At 47.4% G+C, this 23,570-nt stretch overlaps 1 long non-coding RNA gene across 1 annotated transcript in view; it reads right to left on the minus strand.

Moving 5' to 3' along the window:
- LOC310698370 overlaps nt 1-23,570 on the minus strand; it is a 758,866-nt gene that overhangs the window by 232,428 nt on the left and 502,868 nt on the right. The window lies entirely within an intron of this gene.

Consider the following 23,570-nt stretch of genomic DNA (forward strand, 5'->3'; position numbering starts at 1 on the left):
TGCAACACTGCGTATGCGTTGTATGTAGGATTTTGCTGTTGGCCCCGAATGGACAGTGGTGGGGTCCTCTGCTTGCGGCTGCAGCGGCGATGGAGGCATCCCACCACAGTCCATACAGCACTTAGGCAAAGCCGGCGGTAAACGGCTATGTACAGTGCCTGCGCGGTGTCACTATGCACAGTGCAAGTGTGGAACACTGCACATGTTTTGTACATAGTGGTTTGCTGCTGGCAGCGCATGGACAGTGGTTGGGTCCTCTGCTTGCGGCTGCAGCGGCGATGGAGGCATACCACCACCGTCCACACAGCACTTAGGCAAAGCCGGCGGTAAACGGCTATGTACAGCACCTGCGCGGTGTCACTATGCACAGTGCAAGTGTGCAACACCGCACATGTTTTGTACTTCTGGGTTTCTGCTGGCGCTGCATAGACAGTGATGGGGTCCTCTGCTCGTGGCTGCGATGGAGGCATCCCACCACCCGTCTGCACGGCACTTGGGCCGGTGCCAGTGGCAAACTGCTATGTATAGCACATGCGTGGTGTCACTATGCGTAGCACATGTGTGCGACACCGCACATGCATTGTACGTAGGATTTTGCTGTCGGCGCCACATGGACGGTGGTGGGGTCCTATTCTTGCGGCAGAAGCGACAATTGAGGCATCGAACCACAGTCCATACAGCGCTTGGGCAGTGCCGGCGGTAAACCGCTATGTACAGTGCCTGTTCGGTGTCACTATGTACAGTACAAGTGTGCAACACCGCACATGTTTTGTACTTGTGCTTTGCTGCTGGCGCCGCATAGACAGTGGTGGGGTCCTCTGCTCACGGCTGTAGCAGCAATGGAGGCATTCCACCTCTGTCTATACGGCGGTTCGGCAGTGCCGGCGGTAAACCGCTATGTAAAGCGCATTCACAGTGTCACTGTGCACAGCGCATGTGTGCGACACCAAGCAAACGTTGTACATAGCAGTTTGCTGCCATCACCCCATGGATGGTGGTGGGGTCTTCTGCTTGCGCCTGTAGTGGCAATGGAGGCATCCGACCACCGTCTGTCTGGCGCTTGGGTAGTAAACCGCTATGTACAATGCCTGTGCGGTGTCACTATGCACAGTACAAGTGTGCAACACCGCACATGTTTTGTACTTGTGGTTTGCTGCCGGCGCCGCATAGACAGTGTTAGGGTCCTCTGCATGCGGCTGTAACTGTCTATGCGGCGCCGGCAGCAAACCACAAGTTCAATACTTGTGTCTCTATGCATAGCTCATGTGTGCGACTCCGCACATGTGTTGTACGTAGCAGTTTGCTGCCATCACCCCATGGGCGGTGGTGGGGTCCTCTGCTTCCAGCTGAAGCGGCGATGGAAGCATCCCACTACCGTCCGTACGGCGCTTGGACAGCGCCGGCGGTAAACCGCTATGTACAGTGCCTGCACGGTGTCACTATGCACAGTGCAAGTGTGCAACACTGCACATGCGTTGTACGTAGGATTTTGCTGTCGGCGCCGCATGGACGGTGGTGGGGTCCTCTGCTTGCAGCTGAAGCAGTGATGGAGGCATCCCACCACAGTCCATACAGCGCTTGGGCAGTGCCGGCGGTAAACCGCTATGTACAGTGCCTGTTCGGTGTCACGATGCACAGTAAAAGTGTGCAACACCGCACATGTTTTGTACTTGTGGTTTGCTGCTGGCGCCGCATAGACAGTGGTGGGGTCCTCTGCTCACGGCTGTAGCAGCAATGGAGGCATTCCACGTCTGTCTATACGGCGGTTGGGCAGTGCCAGCGGCAAACCGCTATGTAAAGCTCATTCACAGTGTCACTGTGCACAGCGCATGTGTGCGACACCAAGCAAACGTTGTACGTAGCAGTTTGCTGCCATCACCCCATGGATGGTGGTGGGGTCCTCTGCTTGTGACTGTAGTGGCTATGGAGGCATCCCACCACCCTCTGTCCGGCGCTTGGGTAGTAAACCGCTATGTATAGCGCCTGCGCGGTGTTACTATGCACAGTGCAAGTGTGCAACACCGCACATGTTTTGTACTTTTGGGTTTCTGCTGGCGCCGCATAGACAGTGATGGGGTTCTCTGCTCATCGCTGCGATGGAGGCATCCCACCACCCGTCCGTACAGCACTTGGGCCGTTGCTAGTGGCAAACCGCTATGTATAGCACATGCGCGGTGTCACTATGTATAGCGCATGTGTGCAACACTGCGTATGCGTTGTATGTAGGATTTTGCTGTTGGCCCCGAATGGACAGTGGTGGGGTCCTCTGCTTGCGGCTGCAGCGGCGATGGAGGCATCCCACCACCATCCGTACGGCGCTTGGACAGTGCCAGCGGTAAACTGCTATGTATAGTGCCTGCGCGGTGTCACTATGCACAGTGCAAGTGTGCAACACTGCCCTTTTTTGTAATTGTGGTTTGCTGCCAGTGCCGCATAGACAGTGGTTGGGTCCTCTGCTCACGGCTGTAACTGCGATGGAGGCATCCCACCACCGTCCGTACGGTGCTCGGGCCGGTGCCAGTGTCAAACCGCTATGTACAGCACATGCACAGTGTAACTCTGCACAGCGCATGTGTGCGACACTGTACATGCGTTGTACGTAGCAGTTTGCTGCCAGCACTCCATGGACGGTGGTGGGGTCCTCTGCTTGCAGCTGTCGTGGCGATGGAGGCATCCCACCACCGTCTGTCCGGCGCTTGGGCAGTAAACGGCTATGTACAGCGCCTGTGCGGTGTCACTATGCACAGTGCAAGTGTGCAAAACCGCACATGTTTTGTACTTGTGGTTTGCTGCCGGCGCCGCATAGACGGTGGGGTCCTCTGCTGGTGGCTGCGATGGAGGCATCCCACCACCATCCGTACGGCACTTGGGCCGGTGCCAGTGGCAGACCGCTATGCATACCACATGCACGGTGTCACTATGCACAGCGCATGTGTGCGAGACCGCTCATGCGTTGTACTTGCGGTTTGCTGCTGGCGCCGCATAGACAGTGGTGGGGTCCTCTGCTCGCGGCTGTAGCGGCTATGGAGGCATTCCACCACCGTCATATGGCGTTTGTGCGGTGCCGGCGGTAAATCGCTATGTACAGCGCATTCACAGTGTCACTATGCATAACGCATGTGTGCGACACCGCACATGCATTGTACATAGGATTTTGCTGTTGGCACAGCATGGGCGGTGGTGCAGTCCTCTGCTTGCGGCTGTAATGGTGATGGAGGCATCCCACCAAAGTCCCTACGGCGCTTGTGCGGTGCCGGCGGTAAAACGCTATGTACAGCGCCTGAGTGGTACCACTCTGCATAGCATATGTGTGTGACACCGCACATGCGTTGTATGTAAGATTTTGCTATCGGCACCGCATGGACGATGGTGGGGTCCTCTTCTCACAGCTGTATCGGCTACGGAGGCATCCCACCTCCGTCCATACAGTGCTTGGGTGGCGCTAGCGGCAAACCGCTATGCACAGCACATGTGTCTGACACTATGCAAGCATTGTACATACTGGTTTGCAGCTGGCGCCCCTTGAATGCCATATGGACGGTGCTGGGGTCCTCTGCTTGTGGCTGCAGCTGCAAAAATAGGATACTCCACATGCAGCTGCGGCAGCACGATGGGTGCTCACGCCGCAGCTGCCTGGGCCAAATTGCAGGGCAAGCACCCCGCACTGTGCCTTCTTGTCACTCCCCCCGGACATGGAACCCACGGCGCACCGCCCTCCCTGCCCCCACCTTGCAACGCCACTGCGTATCTCCCTCCCAGCTTAGAGTGAGAAATGGAACTTTCCTTCATAAGTTGGCCTCTGTGAAAACAGGGCGCTGGACTAGATGGGCCATTGGCCTGATCCAGCAGGCATATGAATATGTCCCATAATTTTGACTATTTGTTTTAGATTTAACTTCACTTTCTGTCCCTGAATCCATAGCCATCTTCCGAGTTTGAACAATTTTGTTGAGAAACTTCATTAGGAGTAACCTCGCAAGTTTTGGGTAACTGCAGTTTTATTAGTTTATTCACATGGTCAAACAGAATACTTCTTTTGAAACATAAAATTCTGCACAATGATGAAAATGAAGATTGAAATTGATTGGATTTATTATATTTCTATGCTGCTTTTCATTCAAATGAATCCCAAAGCAGCTTACAAGCAATAAATAACAACAATATGACAATCTATACAACACTTTTAACAAAGTAACAACTAAAAATAAAATAAACATCACAATTAAAGCAAGTCAGATTATATGAGTAACAGATCAATACAGCATTAATAATCTATAGAACGATATTAACAACACAGCAACAAAAAATGAAACCTAGCACTGTTAAGTCCATACACTCTCTCCACACACCCTTGATTCACTATCTTTAACTTTATCTATCGCATCAGAATGCATATGCAGATACAGTGGATCCTCGGGTTACAGACTCTTCAGGTTACAGACGCTTCAGGTTACAGTCTCCGCTAACCCAGAAATAGTACCTCGGGTTAAGAACTTTGCTTCAGGATGAGAACAGAAATCTTGCAGCGGTGGCACAGCGGCATCAGGAGGCCCCATTAGCTAAAGTGGTCTTCAGGTTAAGAACAGTTTCAGGTTAAGAACGGACCTCCGGAACGAATTAAGTTCTTAACCCGGGGTACCACTGTAATGTCTATGGCTAGAGCAGAGGCAAAACAAAGCGAGTTTAGGCTGGACTTTTGTCCTAGAACCTAAATGAAGCCTTTAGCGGCTCTGAGCCCAACCATTTTACTGTCTGGGCTTCTCTCCTGCTTCCCGCTCTTTCCCCCAGGCGTAACCAGGATGGTGGGGGCGCCTTTTGTTGGGAGGAGCAGAACCTTAGTTAGCTATGCATTTTGATTCATTTTTATTGATGGGGGGGGCAGCTCACCCTTCCTGCCACCCTTCGCTATGTCCATGCACCCTCCCCTGCAGCCCTGAGATTCCCTTCACCGCCAAAGCCAAAACACGGAGCTCCAGCTCCAGGAGGAAACAGCAGCGCCCTTCCTCTCTCGGAATCTTGCATAGGAGGAAAGATTAGCAGCGCTGGGTGCTCCGTTGTCCTGCTCACCCCGCCCGCAATGAGATGTACAAGGTGGTGGCCCCGCAGAGGGTTTTCCAACCTCATTCTGCTCATTGCAATGCCAGAGCTTCAATCCCACAAGAGTCCTCTTCACCCTACTTACATTGGGGCTCGCCCCAGCATCCACCAGGTGTATGGGACGAAACCAGCGCGACGAGCTGTTTAAAAAGGACTGGAGTAAATTTATACAATATATGAGAGAACATTGCAAACGTTTGAAAACGTTTGCAGATTTGAGTTAAAATATTTTGTAATGTTACTTTTTGGAACCTCTTTGCAATTATTAAGGTAAATTTTATAAGCATGAAAGAAGGTAAATTGGTTGATATAGGAATGCTAAGTTGTAAGTGAATATTTATGAAAGCCAAGGAGTGGGGGCGGGGGGGAGTCGAGGCTCGGTTTGAGCAAAGCTATAGGTGATGTTATGATTCTAACGGATTGTGATTATGGTAAAAATAATGTAAACTCAATAAAAATTATTATTATTTTTTAAAAAAGGAGAATGGGATGTGTGCTTGTGTTCCCTGCTGCAAAAGAATCCATGGGTGGTGGACGTGGAATGCGGGCACCCAAGCTGCATGTGAGAGTTGCCTCACTTTCCCTCTTGCTGTTGACCTAACCCAAGGGTTCCCAATTTTTTTCTTTTTAAACAAAATATATATAACAAAATGAAAAGGAGGTTTAAAATAATGTTTGCACAATCTAGTAAGGAAAATAATAACACAATAAAATTCATTTCATATTTATTCAAAATCTAATGACATCGATTTAAATTATTCAACAAAATTGATTAACTTGATCCAGTGATACCAGCATTAAAATTATAATACTGTAGGTTGATATACATTACCCTGTGGAATGCCCTCCTATCAGATATCAAGGAGGTAAATAACTACACAAATTTTACAGGACATCTGAAGGCAGCCCTGTAGAGGGAAGTTTTTAATTTTTGATGTTTTATTGTGTGTGTTTTGTACCTGCTGGCTCTGGCAACTCAGCTAGAGGGGTGGGGTACAAATAATAAAGTTGTTGTTGTTGTTATCTGCTAATATTGTAAAATAAATAAATGCTAACACCTATTTTTACTTTTGTTATAAGCAATCTTATGTGAGGTGGATGAGGTACTGTACCTGTAGACGGGTTTGTATCTGGTTGACAGATCCAACTCAGAGTGCTCACTAATGGTTCATCTTCATCCTGGAAAAAAGTGACAAAAGGGGTGTTGAGGGGTTCTATCCTAGACCCATTGTTGTTGAAAGTCTTTGTAAATTGCTGTGATGAAGGAATTGTGGGGATACTCATCGAATTTGCAGATGACACCAAACTGGGAGGGGTAGCTTATGCCACAGAAGACGCACTCAGGATTTAAGGTGACCTTAGCAGATTGGAGAACTGAGTCCAGACTAACAAAATGAATTTCATTAGGGACAAATGTCTGTTTCTACGCTTTGGCAGAAAGAACCAGCTGCACAAATATAAGATGGGGACACCAGACTTACCAATAGTATGTATGAAAAGGATTTGGGATCTTAGGAGATTGCATTGTTAGCATGAGTCAACAATGTGGTGCAGCAGCAAAAAAGGCAAATGCCATTCTGTTCTGCATCAACCGAAGAGCAAGGGAAGTAGTAGTACCACTCTGTTCTGCATTGATCAGACCACACCTGGAATACTGTGTCCAGTTCTGGGTGCCACAATTTAAAAGAAGATTTAACAAGTAGAAAAATAGCATTTTGTAGAAAAATAGCATTTGTTGAACTCCGGAGGCGCACGGGCTAAAAGAATCCAAGTTTTATCCCCATGATACAAGCAGAGCTTGTATACCTTCTTCTGCACCTTCACAACAGTCTAACCCAACGAGATGGGTTAGACTGTGAGCTGGTCACTGGCCAAAGACATGACGTAACAATAATAATAATAATAAATAATTTATTATTTATACCCCGCCCATCTGGCTGGGCTTCCCCAGCCACTCTGGGCGGCTTCCAAAAAAATATTAAAATACTGTAATACATCAAACATTAAAAGCTTCCCTAAACATGACTGCCTTCAGATGTCTTCTGAAAGTCTGGTAGTTGTTGTTCTCTTTGACATCTGGTGGGAGGGTGTTCCACAGGGAGGGCACAACTAAAACTAATGATGAATCACACGAGTTTAAAATGGAAAACTGCACATGCTGCTTTAAAAATAAAAATAATCAAGGTTGGGGTGGAAAGTTGACCTTATTTGAGGTCTTTTTTTTTTCTTTTTTTTTGCATGGAAGTGGTGGCCTTATTTTGAGAACTACACCAGGACTCCCAGCCACCTTAACCTAACCATACCTCTTGAGCTTACTCCAGAGTAAACATGCATGTGCACTGCAGGGAACTGGACTTGATAAGCCTTGGGGTTCTTTCTAACTCTACAATCCTATGATTCTTGTTATTTACGGTATTTTATTTATTAGATTTGTATACCCCTATTCATCTGAAGACCACACAGCAGTTCACAACATAAAAAAAACAAAATTTAAACACAAAATACATAACAAGAAAACAAACCAATAGCCCCACCTGCATCCCTGCTACAGTTTAAAAGGCCATACGTGGTTCTAGAGAAAAGTTTTTAGAAGAAGAAGAAGAGTTTGGATTTGATATGCCGCTTTATCACTACCCGAAGGAGTCTCAAAGCGGCTAACATTCTCCTTTCCCCTCCCCCTCCCCGCAACAAACACTCTGTGAGGTGGGTGGGGCTGAGAGACTTCAAAGACTAACCCAAGGTCACCCAGCAGCTGCATGTGGAGGAGCAGAGACGAGAACCTGGTTCACTAGATCACGAGTCTACAGCTCTTAACCCCTGCATCACACTAAAATATATATTGGAGATTCTATGTTAGACTCCCTGGGGAGAGCATCCCACAAATGGGAAGACGTTTCTATCTCTTTTCCAGAAGTTTGCAATCTGAAACCCCTTGGCTGCTTCTGGACCACTGCCTCTTCTGATGCAACCCACAACATTTCCATCCAGTAATCAGATGAGCAGTTGAGCCAGTCATAAGCAGAGGTGCTAGGGGAAGGGGAGCTGAAGAAGGGCTGCCCAGCAGGGAAAAGGGAAGGAAGAATTGTGACGTCCATCTGATCTGATCCATTTGCTTTCCTCATTCTTACTTCCCTGGTCTGAAGTTTTTTGATGTTAGAAATGCCGTCATATTGGTGGAAGCAAGCGTTCACCTTCTCTGAATCACGACAGAGGCTATGCATGTGGCCTTTGTAACTTCTCCACTCTGCAATCCAAAGGGAGCTTCAGAGCTTGAGGAAATGGCAGGGCCACCACTGGATTTGCAGTCCTGCCGCTCATGCCAGCAGGAACAGCAGCAGAAGGGGAGGGGCCAGAGGGGGCAAATTGCTTCATGGGTGAAGCCATCATATGATGGTATCTGGCCTGACTTGGGCTCCAGACTGGCAGAGCAATTTGGATGTGCTTCTCTGTTAAGCTGTGATGCTCCCCTGGCTGAGGTTTGGAATGCCCCCATGCTGTGCGTGCGCCCTGCCAACACACAGTGCTACAGACTTGAATAAAGTGTGGCAGGGAGAAGAGGAGTGGGCCACCTTTCTCCCATCAACAGCTGGATTCTCTTGGAGTAATCTCTCAGCAGAGGGTAGAATCAGAGATGCTTCACGCTTCTCTTCCCCCACTTCCTCCCCCCCCCCCCACCTCTCCTCTCCTGCTGGCTGGTTGAATCTTCTCTTCCCATGTGGACTGAAGCTGGCAGGGGGGAGGGTACTTCCATCAGAATTGTGGAAGAGGGAGGGAAGGTTTAAAACCTTTTGCTCCCTGAAAAGTGGTGTGGACTGCCTATTGGTATCCTAAGGCCCCACCTCATGGAGGGCAAGGAGGGAGCAGAGAGAGAGAAACAGGAACATTAAGGGTGAGAGCACCCAAGACCCTCCCACCAGTTCCACAACATCTTTGGCTGAGACAATCACCAGGGTGACCTGTGACTGTTTAAGGTCCTTAATCAAGTATAGGGTAGTGGTGAGAGTGTTGGACTAAGGATGGGGGGAGCAGGGTTCAAATCCCTCCTTCTCCATGGCACTCCTTGGGCAACATCAAGACACTCACTCTCCCGCCATCCAACCTACAAGGCTCCTTGGAGGAAGGGTAAAATATAAACATAATAGAAAGCAATTTGAATTTAATCTGTGGGGTCTAATTAGGGCTACAGATCTAAAGGAGGCAGCTAAACCATTGGGCCACATCATATCAAGTCCCAGCTGTAATAGAATTTAGTCAGAAGATGGAAAACTAGAATTGAAGAGACCAGGTTGAAGAACAAATATTTTTTATTGATTATTTGGTAGATACATTTGACAAATTATACAAACATTCCATGCATTGAAGAAACAAATTATTCAGGACCCAGCCGGGCTTTCCTGGTTTGCTCTTCAGGAGTCATACATAGAAATGGTTATACAAAAGGAAACCTCAGAGTCTACCATGTGGCAAAAAACCAACCCTCCCATAAGTCATACCCCTGGCCTGTGCCAATATAGAGCAGGCAACAAGTCTCCAATAAGAAAAGTTAAACAAACAGAATGAAACAATGGTCTGACCCACCACCATGAATTTATAGCATATCTAAGTTGCATTATAGCATATCTAAGTTGCAACATGAATTTCTAGCATATCTAATTTGCATTACATAATAATAAAGCAGCTTATTGCAACAAACCAGTGTCTACAAAAAGGGGACTGATGGTATTGCATAATAGAAGTAATAATTTTACTTAAAAGGTGGTAAGACATCCTCCTCATAGGACTAGCCAACTTCACTGATTCTGCAAAGCATGCTGTGGGTGATTAGTACAAGGCTCAGCTTTGGTAGGGAAGCCTAAGCCTTAAATTTCAGGATCTCCTACTTCTCTGGTGCAGCCCACTGTGGAGGAAGCCACTTGGGCACCTCGGGAGGTGTGCCCAGGGGTAGGATGTGCCGCCTACCAGGGCGAGGTGAGGGTGGGGTGAGCCCATCGGGGCGGCGCACACGGCGGGGCCTACGGAGTCTGCCTGACTCGTCCCACTCAACCATCCTACAGCCGGGGGGGAGACAGCGGGAAGACTGTCGGGGCAGCATGGAGTTTCTGCGCTCCCAAGTCACCATATCTCTCCCAGGAGTGGTGACACCTGGGGCAGACCGCACCCCCCGCCCTCTGTCCCTGGGCCCAGCCAAGGGTATTTTGGCACCCCTGTTTGGCTGCGAGGGAGAAGGGTCAATTTGGAGTGAGGCAGGTTCTTTAGGATTCCAAATCCTTCTCCCATCCTTAGAGCCCTCAGCTTGGGGCTGGGCACTAGGTGCATCGCTGGGTGTAGCTACTGGATGTCCACGGGGACCTGGAAGACCCTCTGCACCAACAGAGGACGGTGAAGCTGTAGTGGAGGCATTGGAAGAGCCAGGATGCTCACGGGGTCTCACGGAAGAGCGGTCCTCCAGCTCCAGCTCCTGCTCTCTTGCAGAGGTATTCCTACGGAAGTATTTTTTGCCTTTGCCCCAGAGGGCCCAGTAAAATATCGCAGCAACAAGAAGTCCTGCACAGAACCACGTCAGCTTCACTCCGACTGAAACTGAAGAAAGATATTGGTCAGTGCTTGTTCTGTTATCAATTTGCTCGATTGTTTTGCTCAACGGCACAAACTGGACTCTCTATGAATGGAGTGAGAGGTTTTTACCCCAAAAAAATCTGGGGGCGGGTATGGCAAGCATCGTGAGGTAGACTATCTCATACTGCAACCATTCCCCCCACCCCCGGTGTCTCACTTCAGGAGTCAAGACTCCAAGACAGGAAAGGAAAGCGTTTCCTAATAACTGGGGCGGCCTACACCGAAGCAAACTAGAAAGCAGTACACCTGAGGCAGAGTATCTCACACTGCAACCATTTTTTCGAAGGGAAGTAAACGAATAGAAAGGAAAGCGTTTCGAAGTACGTAACTGGAGCCTGACTGTACTAAGTTGAGAAGACTCCCTGGGACAAATGTCCCTGCACGGGAGAGGCCTAGAAAGCAGGACCTGCAGACTACGCCGGGAAATGTCCCCCCGCCCCGCCCCCGGCGTACAAAACTTGCCCAAGTCTTTCGGAGCTGCTTGCAGAGCCGCCAGCAAGCTAGTCCGTCCGTGCCAACCCAGAGTCTTCTGGCACGTTAAAAACCAAAGAATTTTTCACAGCACCATAAGACGTCTTAGCGCAGCCTAAGACTGGGCCCACGCGACCCCCTTGAAGCACCTTCGAAGCCCTTCTTGCCCTCCCCGCAAGTCTTCTGCGCACTGGACTTCACCCTAATGGAGTTCCCGTTCCCAGCCACCCTTCCCAAGCGATAACGCGCAGCCTTCTTGGAGAGGGGAAAGGGGCACCGAAGGTGCTCTCCCCGTCGCATGCAGAATTAGGGGTAGCGCGGAGGTAGTGTCCGCCCGAGGTACTAAGAGATAGGAAAGGAAATGGCCGCCTTACTTAGCGCACCAGGCGGAGGGCACGGCTCTGGTCCGCCGTCGGTGGGACGCGCAGTGGAGCCCTGGGCGAGCTCTTCGAAGGAGCAATTGCGCGTCTCCCCGCAGGTCCCGCAGAAGAACTTGACTTCGGCGCCGTCGGGTTGCCCCGCGCACTGGAAAGCTTCCACCTGCGGCGGCACGGTCCCGTACAGCCAGGGAGCACATGTTGATCCATTGGTCTTATTCAGCATCAAGGGGTCTTCGGTGGGAGCAGGGGCCCCATTGGTCTTATTCAGCATCAAGGGGTCTTCGGTGGGAGCAGGGGCCCCATTGGTCTTATTCAGCATCAAGGGGTCTTCGGTGGGAGCAGGGGCCGTGCTCTGGGTCTCGCCACAAGACAGAAGGCGCAGCAGCAGCAAGAGAATGCAGAACAGAGCCAACTTCATGGCGGCGCAACTCCCAGCTGGGCTCACCTCGAGGAACCGACTCCTTCTCTCCAGCAAGCTAGCTAGTCTAACCCGCCCCACCCAGACAGGTCCGTCCCACTCAAGCGCAGCCAGTGAGCAGTGCTGCCCCTGGTATCAAACTTCCTCTAATAAGGCCGCCGTATCCGCTGGGGCGGCCCCGATTCCGGCCTCACAAGCGCCCCCTGCAGAAAGCCAGCTTACACTGGAAGCCAGAACCTTGGTCTATCTCCCTGGGTGTCCTATCCGGCAACTCTTCTCTGGTCTTTCAAAGGGGGGCGATGGGTGGAACCAGGGACCTTGCGCCTTCAACGCAGGTGCTCCAGTACGGAGAGCTGGTGGGGTTTAGGGGCATCGAAACGCTCCCTTCCCGTGGCAAGTGGGCGCCAATAGCTCCAGAAGCTAACTGAACCGTCTGACCTCTGACCATTCCCCCATCTCCTGCCCCGATTCCTGGGAAGCTGTCCTCTCGAGCCCACCCAAGCTTCCTCGGGAGTAACAACCACAACGTGCGTTTGTATTAGAAAGAAACGCAGCTGGCGGATATTTGCTCGCAAGAACTGCTGCTTCTAACTCATCACTCTTTAAAAACAGCTGGCTCCGAGGCAGGAGCACACAGAAGTCTCCATTATTCCGAGGCGCTTCTTAAGGGGTAGTGTGGTGCAATGGTCAGAGTGCTGGTCTAGGAAGACCAGGTTCAAATTCCTGCTGGCCTATGAAGCTCAGTACCTTGAGGCAGTCAGTATCTCTCAACGTAGTCTACCATGCAAGGTTGTTTTGAGGTTAGAACTGAGGCGGAGAGAACTACGTAGACTTATAGAACTGTAGAGTTGGAAATGATCAGGGGGGTCATCTAGTCTAACCCCCTGCAAAGCAGGAACTCTGCCTTTAACTCCTTGAAGTAGCAAAGCAAGTACATTAAATAAAATAAATGCATGCATTGGACACTTAGAAATCAGTACTGAACCAATTAGGACGGGCTCCTGACTCTCTTTCAAGCACGTCTTCTACTTACTGGGAAGTACAGTAAGCGCCATTCAAATCTTTGGCAATTATACTTGGGCTGTCCTCAAATATCTGAAGGGATGTCACATGCAGGATGCCGTAAGCTCATTTACTATTACGTACAAGTAAGCTGTAGGAATAACTTTTCCATGGGAGGAGTGGACACAGGAGCCAACTCCTAGGGACCAAGGCCCTTTCTGTCCACTCCAGCAATAAAATATTTGAGGGGGCTACCCCCCCCCCCAGTTGATGGACATTGCCATTCAAATGGTGCCTGTGTGCCACGTCTTCTGATTGGTTAAGCTGAATGGGTCTTACCTTGGCCCCCAAATATTTTATTCAAGTTGGCATCCCTGACAGTGGAGATTACGTTGAATGGTGGTAATCTTCCAACTCCACAGTTCTATCTATGACAGTTCTCATCTATACTGCCATTTCCCGGATGACCCCCTCCCTCATTAGCCCATGTTGCTTTCAGGTGCGAGCACATTAATGGCACTTTCTGAAGTCCTTGCTTCCCATTTGAACGAAGCTTAAATGCGGGGCTTTGCAATTGATCACAAACCACTTTGGTTAGCCTCACCTGTACCTTAATTTCAGGATTTTGGGTTCAAGTCCCATTACACACTTGAGGTGTGTTCCCAACACCCCACAACAGAACTCAGCTGCAGAGAGAACGTTTAAGCAGGGGGAAAACGAAGCTTTAGTCCTGGGTGAAGTCTTTGAGGGCACTATGGAGGCTCTGAGCCCATCAACCATTTTACTGTCTGGGCATCTCTCCTGCCCCCTCCTCTCCTTCCCAGGCACCCTCCCCTGCAACCCCGAGATTCCCCTTCACCCCCAAAGCTAAAAGAGGGAGCTCCAACCCCAGGAGGGAAACACCAGTGCCTTTTGGAGTTGCAGGTTGCTATGGAGGGCATGGGTGGGTGTGGGTGGGTGGGTGCCCCCTCAGCCCCACATCCCCCACCACCCAGATTCCCTTCCTCTCTCGTAATCTTGCATAGGAGGAAAGATTAGCAGTGTGGGACGCCCTGTTGTCCTGCTCACCCCACCCGCAATGAGATGTATGAGGCGGTAGACCCGCAGAGGGTTTTCCAGCCGCATTCTGCTCATTGCTACACCAGAGCTGCAATCCCACCAAAGTCCTCTCCACCCTAGTTATATTGAGGCTCGCTCCAGCATCCATCAGGAATATGGAATGCGTGTTTGTGTTCCCTGCTGTAAAAGAATCAACGGGTGGTGGATGTGGAATGCAGGCATCCAAGATGCCAGCGAGAGAGATGCCTCAGTTTCACTCTTGCTGTTGCCCTAACCCAGGGGTTCCCAATTTTTTTCAGGCCACTGCCCCCTTGGTTCCATAAACTCCACCCCTGTGCCCCATTCCCTAGCCTACAAGAAGCATGAATCAGAATGGCAGTTTGCACAATCTAGCAAGGAAAATAACACAATAAAATTCATTTCATATTTACTCGAAAATCTAATCAAATCGATTTAAATTATTCAACAAAATTGATTAACTTGATCCAGTGATGCCAGCATTAAAATTATAATACTGTAGGTTGATATACATTACCCTGTGGTATGCCCTCCAATAAAGGAGATAAATAACTACACAAATTTTACAGGACGTCTGAAGGCAGCCCTGTACAGGGAAGTTTTTAATTTTTGATGTTTTATTGTGTGTGTTTTGTACCTGTTGGAAGCTTTCCAGAATGGCTCTGGCAACTCAGTCAGAGGGGTGGGGTACAAATAATAAAGCTGTTGTTGTTGTTATCTGCTAATATTGTAAAAATAAATAAATGCTAACACCTTTTTTTACTTTTTTTATAAGGAATCTTATGTGAGGTGGATGAGGTACTGTACCTGCTAGACGGGTTTGTATCTGGTTGGCAGATCCAACTCAGAGTGCTCACTAATGGTTCATCTTCATCCTGGAAAAAAGTGACAAAAGGTGTTGCAGGGGTTCGATCCTAGACCCATTGTTGTTGAAAGTCTTTGTAAATTGCTGTGATGAAGGAATTGTGATGAAGGGGATACTCATCGAATTTGCAGATGACAACAAACTGGGAGGGGTAGCTAATGCCACAGAAGACGCACTCAGGATTTAAGGTGACCTTAGCAGATTGGAGAACTGAGTCCAGACTAACAAAATGAATTTCATTAGGGGCAAATGTCTGTTTCTACGCTTTGGCAGAAAGAACCAACTGCACAAACATTAGGATAGGAGACATCTGGCTTACTAGCTATCCCGTGCTGTATCAACAGTACTGTATAGTATAGTCAAGGGAAGTAATAGTACCACTTTGTTCCAGACCACACCTGGAATACTGTGTCCAGTTCTGGATTCCACAATTTAAAAGAAGATTTAACATGTGCAGAGGAGGGAAACAAAAGTGATCAAGAGTCTGGAAACCAGCCTGGCGCTAGGAGTTGTTTAGAATGGTCTCCCTCAGGAGGTGGTGGACTCTTCCTCTTTGGATATTTTTAAGCAGAGGTTGGATGGTCATGAGTCAGGGATGCTTTCACCGAGATTTGTGCATTGCAGGGGTTTGGACTAGATAACCCTGAGGTTCCCTTCTACAATTCTATGGTTCTATGATTGTACTTTTTATACCCTTTAAGAAAATATGTGTTGAGGTTTGGGGGGGGGAGGGAGGGAGAGGGAGAATGCACGTTTACCAAGTGAGGGCATGTATGAACTTACTTAACTGATTAATATATTTAATAAGTTTGTACACCACATTTTGAAACCAAGTGCCCTCAAAAGGGCACATAAAACAAAAATACAGTAACTTGATCCAAGTATGCAGTAACCGAGTGCAGCAAAGTTGTGGCATGTTTGTGCATATAGACCTTCATCCAGGGATGATTAACCTGTGCTGTTGAACTCAGGGCTTTTTTCAGCTGGAACTCACCAGAACTCAGTTCTAGCACCTCTCAGGTGAGCACCATTGCCATTCTAAGAAAAAAGGAGAATTCCAACACCTCTTTTTGTAGAAAAATAGCATTTGTTGAACTCCGGAGGCGCACGGGCTAAAAGAATCCAAGTTTTATGCCCATGATACAAGCAGAGCTTGTATACCTTCTTCTGCACCTTCACAACAGTCTAACCCAACGAGATGGGTTAGACTGTGAGCTGGTCACTGGCCAAAGACATGACATAACTAAAACTAATGATGAATCACACAAGTTTAAAATGGAAAACTGCACATGCTGCTTTAAAAATAAAAATAATCAAGGTTGGGGTGGAAATTTGACCTTATTTGAGGTCTTCTTTATTTTATTTTATTTTGCATGGAAGTGGTGGCCTTATTTTGAGAACTACACCAGGACTCCCAGCCACCTTAACCTAACCATACCTCTTGAGCTTACTCCAGAGTAAACATGCATGTGCACTGCAGGGAACTGGACTTGATAAGCCTTGGGGTTCCTTCTAATTCTACAATCCTATGATTCTTGTTATTTACGGTATTTTATTTATTAGATTTGTATACCCCTATTCATCTGAAGACCACACAGCAGTTCACAACATTAAAAAAACAAAATTTAAACACAAAATACATAACAAGAAAACAAACCAATAGCCCCACCTGCACCCCTGCCACAGTTTAAAAGGCCATACGTGGTTCTAGTGTAAAGTTTTTAGAAGAAGAAGAAGAGTTTGGATTTGATATGCCACTTTATCACTACACGAAGGAGTCTTAAAGCGGCTAACATTCTCCTTACTCTTCCTCCCCTGCAACAAACACTCTGTGAGGTGGGTGGGGCTGAGAGACTTCAAAGACTAACCCAAGGTCACCCAGCAGCTGCATATGGAGGAGCAGAGACGAGAACCAGGTTCACTAGATCACGAGTCTACAGCTCTTAACCCTTGCACCACACTAAAGATATATACTGGAGATTCTATGTTAGACTCCCTGGGGAGAGCATCCCACAAATGGGGAGACGTTTCTATCTCTTTTCCAGAAGTTTGCAATCTGAACCCCCTTGGCTGCTTCTGGACCACTGCCTCTTCTGATGCAACCCACAACATTTCCATGCAGTAATCAGATGAGCAGTTGAGCCAGTCATAAGCAGAGGTGCTAGGGGAAGGGGAGCTGAAGAAGGGCTGCCCTGCAGGGAAAAGGGAAGGAAGAATTGTGACGTCCATCTGATCTGATCCATTTGCTTTCCTCGTCCTTAAGTCCCTGTTTTGAAGTTTTTTGATGTTAGAAATGCCATCATATTGATGGAAACATGTATTCACCTTCTCTGAATCGCGACAGAGGCTATGCATGTGGCCTTTGTAACTTCTCCACTCTGCAATCCAAAGGGAGCTTCAGAGCTTGAGCAAATGGCAGGGCCACCACTGGATTTGCAGTCCTGCTGCTCATGCCAGCAGGAACAGCAGCAGAAGGGGAGGGGCAAGGGGGCAAACTGATTCATGGGTGATGGCTGTGGCAACTCAGTCAGAGGGGTGGGGTACAAATAATAAAGTTGTTGTGTTGTTATCTGCTAATATTGTAAAAAAAATAATTATGCTAATGTCTTCTTTTTTTACTTTTGTTATCTTATGTGAGGTGGATGTACTGTACCTGTAGCTGGTTGACAGATCCAACTCAGAGTGCTCACTAATGGTTCGTCTTCATCCTGGAAAAAAGTGACAAAATGGGTGTTGAGGGGTTCTATCCTAGACCCATTGTTGTTGAAAGTCTTTCTAAAAGGCTGTGATGAAGGAATTGTGGGGATACTCATCGAATTTGCAGATGACACCAAACTGGGAGGGGTAGCTAATGCCACAGAAGACGCACTCAGGATTTAAGGTGACCTTAGCAGATTGGAGAACTGAGTCCAGACTAACAAAATGAATTTCATTAGGGACAAATGTCTGTTTATACACTTTGGCAGAAAGAACCAACTGCACAAATATAAGATAGGGACACCAGACTTACCAGTAGTATGTATGAAAAGGATTTGGGGTCTTAGTAGATTACATGGTGAGCATGAGTCAACAATGTGGTGCAGCAGCAAAAAAGGCAAATGCCATTCTGTTCTGCATCAACAGAAGAGCAAGGGAGGTAGTAGTACCTCTCTGTTCTGCATTGATCAGACCACATCTGGAATACCGTGTCCAGTTCTGGGTGCCACATGTGCAGAGGAGGGCAACCAAAATGATCAACGGTCTGAAAACCAGCCTTATAATGAGTGAGGGAGTTGTGTGAGAATGTTAAGGAAGGTAGGAGAGGATATGTTGTTGTGATATTCTCCCTCCTCACTCATGCTAGTGAGTAAACAGCAGAGCATGTTTCCTTTGTAATTTATTGTAAGAAAGTTGATGATTCATTAGAATCCTTTAATTAAGCAATCCAGTCTTATAATAATAACACAACACAGTCTTCTTTAAAAGTAAGAACAAAGTTTTACTCACGTTCAGTTCACAGCAGTCATCTGAAGGCAAGCTTTATCTTGTGGTTACAGTGAAAAGAAGGCTGAGCTACCAATCACAGGCTTTCTGCTTGTGGGCTCCATCCTATGTGAAGGTTGAGCCATGTGCTGGCTAAGAACCAGGAGAGTCCAAGAGTAAGAGTAAGAGCCCAAGAGTCCAAAAGAGAGATGGTTGTGTGGCCGGCCCTTTTATCTGGTCAGCTAGGGTCATGCCCATCTACCTGGTCACACACAGGGGGAGGAAGCTCCAGAGCAGGTAGGACAGGAAGTCCTCCCTGTCTGGAGCCACATTCCCCCTGTGTGTCCATTCTAGGCAAAATGAAAATGTTGACTGCTCAATTAATAATGCAACCCACATTACTTGCTGGCCAACACAGAGTCTCCACCCCCCCCCCTCGCCAGTGTGGTGTAGGGGTTAATAGCGGTAGACTTGTAATCTGGTGAACCGGGTTTGCATCTCCGCTCCTCTACATGCAGCTGCTTGGGCTAGTCACACTTCTTTGAAGTCCTGGGCTAGTCACACTTCTTTGAAGTCTCTCAGCCTCACTCACCTCACAGAGTGTTTGTTGTGGGGGAGGAAGGGAAAGGAGAATGTTAGCCGCTTTGAGACTCCTTCAGGTAGTGATAAAGCGGGATATCAAATCCAAACTCCTCTTCTTCTTCTTCTTCTTCTTCTTCTTCTTCTTCTTCTTCTTCTTCTTCTCCTCCTCCTCCTCCTCCTCCTCCTCCTCCTCCTCCTCCTCCTCCTCCTCCTCCTCCCTTCAGTTTGGGCATACCCAGAGAGATGAGTTTGCAAGAGACTTTTGGAACTTTTTTGCTTATACAAGTATTTCACAAAACAAAAGGAAAATCCCTACACTGTAGTCCAATATATGTATTTGTTAAAATGATTGTTTTCTCTATCTATCTATCTATCTATCTATCTATCTATCTATCTATTTATTTATTTATTATTTAGTTTTAAAAATCACAGATTACAGGACTTGGGAAACGGATTTGCTGGGGATGGACATGAGTGCAAGGGCTTTCTTTTTTTCCACTCCTCCTTACAAGGCACTTCTAATGGAGGTTTACTCAGCTCCACTGTGGGCAATACTTTCATACAAGTCTTAGGACACTTCCCTAAGGAGTAAATCCCATCTTACTAATCAGGTAAACATGCTTAGCATCATGCTAAGAATGCACATGGGAGATGAGCACTGCTGCACAATATTGAATCTGTTTACACAGAAGTAAGTCCCACTGAACTTGATGTTCCTTCCAAGCTTTAAACATGTTAGGATGCAAGGTCTTTCACTTGTGGCCTCAATCTATGCCTTTCTGCTCAGACTTACTTCAAGATGGCTTGTGCCTGGCAGTTCCATGCACCTTACATGGAAGGAAGTCACAGTGAACTAAGTGCAACTTACTTCTGAGGAGACACATTTCAGGCTCAGCTCTTGCAAGGAGCAGCCTCGGACCACTGCTCAGGGTTTGCTTCTACTCAACCACCATTTGTGCCCAGTTTTTCTAGCTCAGAGGAGCATGTTTCCAATAAAAGACAGGCTGACAATGAGGGCTGTTAAGGCCAGTGAATCAGGACCATGTGCTTGGTCGATTCCTCATTTGAAGCAAAAATGGTCAAAGATGTTCTTGGGATTGGGCCAGCGCAGGTGACGAGTCTCATTTCCTGGCCTCATAAAAGACACTTCTGGGGATGGATAGACTTGGTTTGTATCCAAAGCTGGTTGAGTTTGCTGGGCTGGCCTTAGGAAGAAGCCTTTTTCATAAGTCGTTTGCTTTTAGGTATGAGGAAGGTTCTTCTGTGTGCCCTGATCACGTTGCTAACTTTAGGGTGTGAGACTCAAGGCGAGTTATGCGGCACCTGGAAACATGGGTCAGCGTTCCCCATGGGAGCTTCCTCATGCCCCGAGTGGGGAGATGGTGAGGACGTCAAGTTCTGTTGTGGGACTTGCAGCTGACCCTACTGTTGCTCATTGGAAGAAGCTCGCTTACATCTTTGGGCTAATAGTATCCTTGCTGCAGCTATCGCATATAAAAACTTTTTTTTACCATTCTTATGAATTTCTGTACCCACCATACCCAATAGAAGGGCTTCTGGTTTTTTAACAAATGTATATTTCAACATTTGTTTTTATCTCATTATAAATCATTTCCCAGGAGTCCTTCACTTTCTTACATTCCCACCACATATTGTAAAAGGTACTCTCTTTTTCTTTACATTTCCAACACTTATTATCTGTTTTATACATTTTAGCTAATTTCGCTGGTGTTATATACCACCTATACATCATTTTCATAGTATTTTCTTTCAGTGCACTGCAGGCAGTAAAATTTATTCTTGCCATAATTTTTCCCAGTCTTCTATTTGTATATTATGACCAATATCATTGGCCCAATGGATCATAACTGATTTAACTTCTTCATCTTTCAAATGCCATTCCAATAATAATTTATACATTTTAGATAATATTTTAACCCTATTACTTAATAACTCCAATTCAAATCTTGATTTTGTATATCCAAATCCATTTTTATTTTTATCCTCTTTAAACATTTCATTGACTTGACAATAATGCAACCAATCATTCACCGTACATTTTACATATTCATATGTCTTTAATTTCCATTGGTTCTCCCTCTCTATTACTAGTTGTTCATAGGTGGCCCAGTTTTTCCTCATATTTGTCTTTTTTACACTCATTGCCTCAAATGGCGAGAGCCACCATGGTGTCTTACGTTCTAGTACATTTTTGTATCTACCCCACACCTCATACAATGACTTTAGAAATATGTGGTTTCCACCATTTGGTATCCATATTTAGTTACCACCATGCGTTCCAAACACATCATTGCGACTGGAGGCAAGTCTCCCTTCAGTAGAAGTACGGACTTGGCAAAGAACTCTAAACTTCTGGCTCCACCGAAACTCACCCCCCCCCCCCGGTTTACTATCCCTAGTACTTCAAGACTCCCATAAAACCATCTATCAAAAACTCCACTCTTGTGGCCTATCCCCACAACACCTACTCACTATGGGCCCTACTAAAGCAAACAGTCTAATTGGTCAACGTCTAAAAGATATCGAGCATCAGAACAATCAGGCCACTAGAAGGAAATTCTGCCCTTGGTATGTTCATTTTCCACCTTTCCATTTTGATTCTCTGGCCCCATATCTGCACAGACTTATTAACCCAAAATACAGATGTGCTTTTACACTTGCAAGACTGGATATTTTGCCATCTGCAGTACTTATGGGTCAATTCCAAAAGATCCCGTCTGAGAAACGTTTGCCCCTGTGGAGACGGTAGCACCAAAAAAGTAGCACATGTCCTTCTTTCTTGCACTCTCTACAAAGACCTGAGGAATGAGATAATCACCCCACTCATACTAACCAATCCAGGGTGCTCAACCACTGCCACCATGTCCTTTCTCCTATCAGATCAAAATGAGCAGATAACAGCAAAGGTTGCTAGGTTCATAGCAGGGACAATCAGAATAAGGGCCACTAACTGACTGCTGATTCAGGACTTTAGATTGTGCTCTTATATCAAATTTCCCTTTCTGCATATACTGTAATATTTTATTGTTGCTATGGCCATTGGCTAATGAGAATAAAGTTTTTACCTATCTATCTTGTAATCAATTGACATCACTTGTATGGTTAAAAGAAGTTTTGTAAGGAGTAATTTATAAATTATTGTGAAAAGAATTAAGAATAGATGTATTGGAAATTTGAGTTTATAGCAATAATTATAGAAATAAAATGCATAATTAGAAAGACTTTAGAAAACCATCATTTGAGGTTGAAGGAAGTCTTAGGCTGTGATAGCCAAAATTTTTGAAAAGATGTTTAAAAGTATAATTCTGAAAATATGTGTAAAAACAAAACAAGAAAATACTATTTTTTTTAAAAAAAAAAAAAAAAGGAAGAAGCTTGCTTAAACCAAACTCTCTGCTGCACCGAAGGGCAGTGGGAAGGGATCCTTCTCCACGATGGATGGGAAGTGCTGAGAATGGTGTGGTGACTCCACCCTCCGTTGGTGGTAAGTTTGCGGGGGGAGGGGAGGGGGATCTTGGCAGCAAAGAGACACGACGAAACCTTGTGAGGATCAGGGAAATGAATCAGCTCTACATAGATACATTTTCATTTTGCATTAAATAGACCAAGTAATCTTCTAGGTATAGAGTCTGTTGCTCTGCTTACCCTAAGTTGTCTTTCATTTGTTTGTGAAAATTGCATGGGTGTGTTGTAAAGGTAAAGGGACCCCTGACCATTAGGTCCAGTCGTGGCCGACTCTGGGGTTGTGGCGCTCATCTCGCTTTATTGGCCAAGGGAGCCGGCGTACAGCTTCCAGGTCATGTGGGCAGCATGACTAAGCCACTTCTGGCGAGCCAGAGCAACGCACAGAAATGTCGTTTACCTTCTGTGATGGCCTGGGAATCCGATTCAGAGGGTGAACCGGAGGAATCCCAGCCTGCACAGGAGTCCCCGCCTCCAGGGCCGGCTGAACTGGGGCAGGGCCTTGATTCTGAGGCGCCTGCACCTGTGCTGGATCCTCAGAAGCAGGCACCAGGTGAATCCACTTTGGCTCCAGAGGTGGTTGAAGACTCAGTGCCTACAGGTGAGTCTCCCCCTGGGCCCAGTAACCCTTCAGCCTCTCCTGAACTGCAGAGGCTCAGGGCAGAGAGGCGAAGGGAACTGGTTTCTCCCAGGAGGAGTGCTCGCCTTAAGGCCAGGAGAAGCTGGTCTCCTGGGGGCCAGGACCGCCCCTGGCCTCAGAGAAGATAAAGGCCAGTCAGCCCGGTCCCAGGTTGCGGGAGCAACGTTGTTGTTGAGTACCTGTTCCTGCCCGGACCCAGACCTGACCCTCCAGTGTTCCTGTCCCCGCCCGGCTTCCTGCTTCGGACCTCGCCCCACTCTTTGTGAACTGTTTCCAGGCTAGTGACCCAGGACCGGACTTTGACTACGCCAACGGTAACCTTTCCCCCGGGACCAGCACACCTTCCCACCGGAGCGGTACCTTTTTATCTACTTGCACTAGCGTGCTTTCGAACTGCTAGGTTGGCAGGAGCAGGGACCGATCAACGGGAGCTCACCCCATCACAGGGATTTGAACCGCCGGCCTCTGATCGGCAAG

The sequence above is a fragment of the Podarcis liolepis genome (genome assembly GCF_965112155.1).
Source record: "Podarcis liolepis genome assembly, chromosome: Z".
NCBI classification, from domain to species: domain Eukaryota; kingdom Metazoa; phylum Chordata; class Lepidosauria; order Squamata; family Lacertidae; genus Podarcis; species Podarcis liolepis.